The following is an 8,183-nucleotide window of genomic DNA, read 5'->3' on the forward strand; positions in this document are numbered from 1 at the left end:
TGTAGACCATAATGTAAACAGTATACTATTTGTTGATCATGCTCCCTGTTTAAATAACATCTTGCCTAAGATCTTTCTCCTGAGATAAAACACAAATAAGTAAGTACAGATATACATGTATTCTTAATGAAAATTTAATGTTATCATTAAATAAATTGTTAAAATAACTAATGCAAATTGAAGTAATATTTTAAGAATATCTTTGCATTATTCACAAATGTTAGTTTTATAATTAGTTAAAAGTTAAGCTTGTATATGCATGTAATTTTGCCCATTTCACTTTTTTGTTTTATTATAGTATTTATTTTAAATTTCAAATAAAATCCATGTTACAGTATAATGAAAAGGAAGCCATAAGTGTATACAATTTATTAAAATTGGGGGGAGGCATATTAAAATAATTGAGAATTACTACATGTGTTTCTTTTACTTCAGTTTATCCTTCATGGAATTGTGAAATTAGTCACCAGAAGTTCTCCAAATCAGTTGTTTGTTCAATAAAAACTCTTAGACCAAAATAAACCAAACTTTTAAATAGGGAATTATGGAGCATAATTTATCTCCAATGTATTTTATGAACATTTTGTCTTGTATACTCCCATTTATGCATTCTAGAGACCAATAAAATTAATGTTTGCCATTTCTTAAAAATGTCACTACTCATTTGCATTTTATATCTTATTCAGGGTTCAACCCTCTACCTAGATTATTCTCCACATGCTATCACATCTGGTAATAAATTCTCATCAAGATTCTAAATAAATGTCACTTTATTCCTTTATCATATCTTCCCCGATTCCAGGAGTTAGCAATTAACCTAGTGATTTAGAAAATGTCTTCACAGTATTTTAATTACATATAATTATGTCTAGTGACCTCTTTAGATTGCAACTTCTATGAAAGTTTTTTTTTTTTAGTTATTCTTACACTTTTCATGCTATTTTTGAGAGCATATGATCTTAATCTATTTTATGTAGACAGAGAGATGCTTGATAAAACTCTATGGAAACAGGTGCTAGAATCCAGAAATCCCTGAAGAATCCACTCATCTAATATATAGCAATATTTTCTTATAGGAGTGTTTTGTTCAAGTTCATGCATTGTAGGTACAGAAAAAAAGGTTATAAGACTGGACTTTTGAATGAAAAGATTATCAGAAAAACAATTTTAGTTAAATCATTTCCTAGGGAAACAGAATAATAATTCCATCATATATGAAAATTGGGGAAAAATGAACCATTTTGTTCTGTTCCTAATTGCAATCTTTACATGGTGCTTTTTATTATAGACATTTTGTTATGTGTTTGCAATAGTATTTGTACCACTTGCAATCATTCAAAGTACTATTATTTTATTACTTTTGAAAAAGAATATATTTAGCAAATATTCCCAAAACATCACTTTAATATACTTATAGATGAACATAAAAAATTGGAAAGGATCATTTTTATGACTATTTGGTGATCCAGATATATCTCTATCAAATACATTTCATATTTTTTTCTCCTTAAGAAGGACATTTTATTAAATATTGATATTAAAAGTATTTTTAAATAAAACCTCTTTTCAAGCATATGGTTTCTTTCAAACAATTAGTTTGCATGACTAAGAGAAAATCATCACATGTCTATATCTGGGAAAGGCTTCATTTATCACTTGGGTTAGATTATTCTGTATAAAAATTAAGGATTTGGAAATTTATTTTCCTTTTCTATAATCCTTTCTCTACAGAATTTTTGATTCAAAGATGACATTTTCTGGAAGCTCATGGGAATATTAACTTACCTTGGACTAAACTGAATCATCAGAGATCATCTTAGCTTTCAATGACCTATAGATGACATTTGTATCTAATTAAATAGATGTATTCTTTTGAAAGAAACAGCGCATTATGCATAATTAGAAAAGACATCAAAGTTGGAGTCATTGGCTCATTAATCTAATGAAGCTAGCCTATGGCAATTATATTACTCAGTGGTGATGTTATTTTATTTGCAATTAACAATGCTGTATGTAAAATGTTAATTCTTGATTAAAAAAACATAAGAATTAAGCACAGCATACTTTTTCAGAGGAAATTTTAAGTCCAGTTGTTCACCATAGTCCCTTGTCAATTCTGTTACTAGAGTATGAAACACTTGGGACATTGTTTTTCACTAACCAGTCCCTCATGCTCACACACCAGCCATCCATTCATTCCATTTTAGCCCTGTCACAGAGTTAAATATGCACCACCTCCTCAATAATGATGTTGGTCCAAGGTTTAGGTATATGATATCGTCCAAGTATGTCTGTGTCTTTTCCTAGGAATTTTACAATTTTTTTGAGGTCGAAGTAGTGTTTTTACCTCCATAATCATAGAACTTTAAGTATATAAATCTGGAAAAAGTCAATCATGTATCCAGCTGAGCTGAAATTGTGAAACCATCAGAGAAAAACAGAGATAAGAGAATAAAAATTCCCTGATTTCATTAAAATCCTTGGGCTAGCCATTTCTAAGACTGACATCATGTTTTGTTTTGTTTTTTAATTAAGAAATATAATTGCCTTCTGTTGTGTTGGCTTCTTAGAAGTGAATTTCCATTAGTTGCAATTGAAACACCTGATTATACAAGATATATATTTTATTATCATACATATTCAGAGTGAACTAATGCAGAAGATACTAAGTAAAGATGAAAACAAAGAATAGTAATGTACTATAATCAATCTTATTAATCTCATTGTATAGAAAATATATTATTATTATTATTCCTACTACATGGAAGAAGATTTTTTGGTATCTGTATAAGTTTATGACACATGAAACTATGTATTAGACAGGATTGAAACTCAATTCCATTTGATTCCAAAGTCTATACAGTATCTATAATACTAAAAAGAGCTCTAAAGTAAAAAACAAAAACAAAATCAAAAACAAAAAACTTGGATCTAGGATAATAGCTATAAACTTGTCAAAGAAATATCCATAAATAATTTTAAAACAGAAGTATTAACTATATATTATATAAATTAGAGTTACCCTTTTCACAAAATGGCTATTTGGCTTTTCAGTTTTTACCCAGTCATTGTGAATGCTAGACTCAAAGCTGGAGCATGTATATTTGATGTTTATAAAACCTGAAAAGAAAAAAAAAATGGAATATGATACCAATCTTCATAGGAAAAATATCAGCAGCAATTTGGACTCATTTAATGAGGGGACAACCCACTTTAATGAATCAAATATCACATTCTGCTAAAATATTATAATTATATCAGTGAAATATAGTGATTTTAATCAGACATAATTAAAACAAGTTTGAGCCTTAAATGTGCAATTTCAAATATTTGCAGAACAAGGATACATGGAAAGCATCATTCTTAGAATAAACAAATGTATATACTATTAATGTATAGTTGGCACTTTGGAAATAAATATGTTCCAATGTGATTTTTATAAAATAACCAAAATTAATTGTAAAATATTATAGTTTTCTCTACAAATAAAGAAAATCCTAGAAAACTTCAGGCTTTGAGTTTGTGTGGGCTCAAAATTTACAAACTTTGTGCCCTCTGTCAATTTTTGTATCTACTTTAGGTCTGTTTTTTATTGGATTGATAATAGTATCTCCTTTACATGGTTGTACAAGGATTATATTTGAAAATGTGCAAAATCTGTTAGGCATAATTTCTTTTTCATGACAAATTATTAAATTTTAGCTTCAGTTACCAGTTTTTAACTGGATACTTATATTCTATGAAATTATTTGAAGATTCACTGAAGATTTATTTTAAAATTATCAATTAATATACTTTTACTAATTCCAAATATATATAAATATATGAGTAGTCATAACATTGAGGGACTTCAAATAAATTATTATCCTCAGTAAAATTTGGAAGGCAGTAAGGCTTAAATTTCTTTTGGGCCTTTAATATACTAGAGTATTCTGTAAACCTTGATAATAACCATCAAAGCAAAAATTTTACTGAAAATTTAAACAGTAAGGAAAACTTTATTCAAGGATATGGTAATTAGAGAGAAACCAGAGAGTGGTTTGAACTCAGCTCCACAGAAACAAAGAGCAGGATTATTTTTAAGATCTGAGGTGGAGGGGATTATAGGCTATCTATGTTTATTAATTGACTTTATCCAAGTATCTCATGACAGGAAGAAGTTTTACTACTTGTAGCAAGGGTGTCATAGGAGTTAGTCTCCTAGCCTCCCAGAGAAACTGACAGATAGGAACACTATCTTGCTGGGTTACATTTCAAAGTAATGGCTCCCAGGTCATTGAAAAAGTCATTCCTGGATTATAAAACTGGCAAGAAGCTTTTTGAAAGAATTTACATCTACTTTAAGTCACAGAGAAAAAACTTACAAGTTTTCTAAAGTAAATAGTCTAAGAAATGAAAGAGGAGGGACCTCTGTGGTTAGAACATTTGGCTTCTATAAAAGCTGCTGTGAGAGGGAGGTAAGTTGAAGGAAATGTTAAGGCCATCTTGGACATTATCTCTTTCAGTTAGTTTAAAATTCATGGATATGTTGATTTTGATATTCTGTCAGCTTCTATTGTGGGTCAATAGAGAAGAAAGCAATAAATTCAAGTTTAAAGTGACATCAAATATTTCCAAGATTTTGAATGCTAAAGAGGTAAGATGTCATTATTGTACACATAAAAATCTTGCATTTTATACTTATTGTGTGGTAACCCTGAACTTATCATCTGCCTTGAAACCTGGAAAGTTTTTAATTTATTTTGGCACTAATAATTTGCTTACCAGTAAGAAAAGTTTCAAGTATTTTACTGCAATTGTATAATAAGATATTTACAATGAAATGCAAATGGCTGGGCAGTTCAAGTCTTAGGGGACAGGGCTAAAACAGCTAAGGCTACAGAGCTAATCCAACTTCCTTGGGCCTCTGGCCTCCAATTAAGAACCTATCATATTGGGATAAAATTTTTGCAAAATATGAAACTGACAAAGGCTTGATCTCCAGAATATATAAGCAGCTTATTCAACTTGATAAGAAAAAAACAAACAACCCATTCCAAAAATGGGCAGAAGACCTAAACAAGCAATTCTCCAAGGAAGAAGTACAAATGATCAATAGGCACATGAAAAAATGCTCACTATCACTTACTATCAGAGAAATGCAAATCAAAACTACAATGAGGTATCACCTCACACCAGTCAGAATGGTCATCATTCAAAAGTCCACAAATGAGAAATGCTGGAGAGGCTGTGGAGAAAAGGGAACCCTTCTACACTGCTGGTGGTAATGCAATTTGGTGCAGCCACTGTGGAAAACAGTATAGAGATTCCTCAAAAGACTAAAAATAAACTTACCATATGACCCAGCAATCCCACTCCTGTGCATATATCCAGAAGGAACCCTACTTCTAAAAGACACCTGAACCCCAAGTTCATAGCAGCACTATTTACAATAGCCAAGATATATAAACAGCCTAAATGTTCATCAACAGATAACTGGATAAAGAAGAAGTGGTATATTTATACAATGGAATACTATTCAGCCATAAAACTGACAACATAACGCCATTTGTAGCAACATGGATGCTCCTGGAGAATGTCATTCTAAGTGAAGTAAGCCAGAAAGAGAAAGAAAAATACCATATGAGATCACTCATATGTGGAATCTAAAGAAAGAAAGAAAAAAAAAGAACATAAATACAAAACATAAACAGACTCATAGACATAGAATACAAACTTGTGGTTACCAAGGGGGCTAGGGGATGGGAAGGGACAGACTGGGAGTTCAAAATTTGTAGATACTGAGAGGCATATGTAGAATAGATAAACAAGATTATACTGTGTAGCACAGGGAAATATATACAAGGTCTTGTGGTAGCTCACAGTGAAAATGAATGTGACAATGAAGATATGTTTGTTTGTATATAACTAAAAAATTTGCTGTACACTGGAAATTGACACAACAGTATAAAATCAGTATAACTCAATAAAAATGTAAAACAAAAAAAGAACCTATCATAAATCTCTTAATTTTGCACATTTTCATGAAATATATGGAAGAGATGAGACAGATGATACAAATATGTCACCACTAGTCAAAACTATAAAGTACTTAGTATTTGATTTGTGTGCTTTTTAGCCTCTAATTGTATTGTGTCCTCATTTCCCCTTACTGTCATTTTTCTTTCCTAAATGTGTGTGTGTATGTGTGCACACATATGAATTGTAATTGTACAGCACACCTACCAATCTTTTCATGGCAATGAATCTTAAGAGAACTCCCAAGAAATGTGTAACAATCACTTGTGAAGGCTTTCCCTACATCATAGTTCTCTGTCCCTTCATATTTCTAATATTCACTGCAGAGTGCTTGATTCCAATTTGAAAATCACTTGCAAAATGGGAACTGTGAAATTTTTATCTAGTTTATCAGAGTGGTAAAAATAAATTTTGGGGACCACTATGTTAATTTGTTAATTAATAATTGATACCACTTATGTTGCTTCTTTGTTTTGCATTTCAGTATAACAATAGAATGTTTTCTTCAGAGATATAAAGAAAATAATACTATTATTCTGACCTTTTTTAATAAATAAAAAAATTTAAATTATAACTATGTACTTGCCTTAGAAGGTACCTTAGAAATTACAAATGCAAATGTAAAGGTGGAAATTAATCTTGAAATTGATGATGCAAAATGAATTAGCTTAAGCAAAATCTTTCTAAAAGCCACATAAGTCAACCATAAATAACCTTATTCATTAGGTTCTACAGTTAGTTTTTTTACTGGCATTGAAACAGACTGAAGTTTCTTAAAATGACTAGAGATAAAATTTGTAACCAACTGATATGAAAAATCTGTATTGTACGTGAACACAAATTATAAAATACATTGTGAGATGTTCAAACCTTTACACATCTTGCTGTACTTGAATTTAACCAACAGAAAGCAGTTATCTCTTTAAGGTGCCTACTCACTAGAGTAAGTTCATTGAGTACTTTACATTTGAATTTTCCCTATTCAAATATCTCTCTCCATGTCCACTTTCTTTAGATTTTTCTCTCTCTGTCTTTCTGTCTCTGACTACTACATATAATCATAGTCACCTAAATTAAACATACCTATGATAAATATCCCTGTAAAAATACTGTTTTCTATCTAAATTCTAGTTATGTCATCATAAATATAAGAAAGTTGCTTATATTAATTTACTAAAGTAAAATTTAAAAATTTTATAGGTATATAGGTAAATTATTGATTAATGAAAAAGCTACTTCTATTTACTATAAAGTACTGTATATAATCCTTACAAATGATATTGTGTGATTGATATGTTAGAGGGTTTACTAAATGTCAAATCATTTATCATGTATGAAATAATTACTTTGATGAAAAACAAGCAAAAACAAAATATTTCAAGAGAAATTCCTAAAATCAGTTACTTTCAGCCCAGTTCCCTCAAATTGAGAGAGGAATTGATACAAATAATGAGTGACAAGAGATGAGCTGACATATCCCTAGAGAAAAATATAACCTTTAAAGTATTTTTAAAAATTTTCCTTATAACTTATTTTTTGTTTGGCCCATATAAGAATTATGAGATGAGGATGTGTGAGTTTAAACTAAACTTCTATTAATATGACTGTACACCTCCATTAATTCATTTATTCGAGAAGCAGATATTTATTGAGTGCCTCACTACATTAAGCAATATGATAAGTGTACAGTATTGAAAAACAAATAATATGATAGTAAATATTTTTTAATTTATGTTATTCATCTTTCTTTAGATGCATCTAAATTAAGTCTCAATTAATTCACATTTTTTTGAGAAATACAAAATATTTAAAAAGCAGTGGAACTGTTTCTAAATTTTAAGTAAATTAAGTAGATCAGGTAAAATTAGTCCTGTGATAATTCAAAACTGAAGTATACAGTTTAATTCTGACATTTATATTGCAATCAACACAACACATGCTTCTCTTATGACAATATCTACAATATAATATCTATGGAAATATGATTGAAATCCTGTAGATAAAATATGTGATCTCTTTTATAGAGCTGAATCGCACATGTTTTAAAGATTTTAAAGATCACTTGAGTTGAATAGCTAGATAAGCTTTCAGCTCTACAAGTGAATATATTTCTGTTTCTTTATATTCAAGGAAATAAATGCATAAAACTATATTGAAATCTTACA

This window comes from Camelus ferus, chromosome 14 (genome assembly GCF_009834535.1).
Source record: "Camelus ferus isolate YT-003-E chromosome 14, BCGSAC_Cfer_1.0, whole genome shotgun sequence".
NCBI lineage: Eukaryota > Metazoa > Chordata > Mammalia > Artiodactyla > Camelidae > Camelus > Camelus ferus.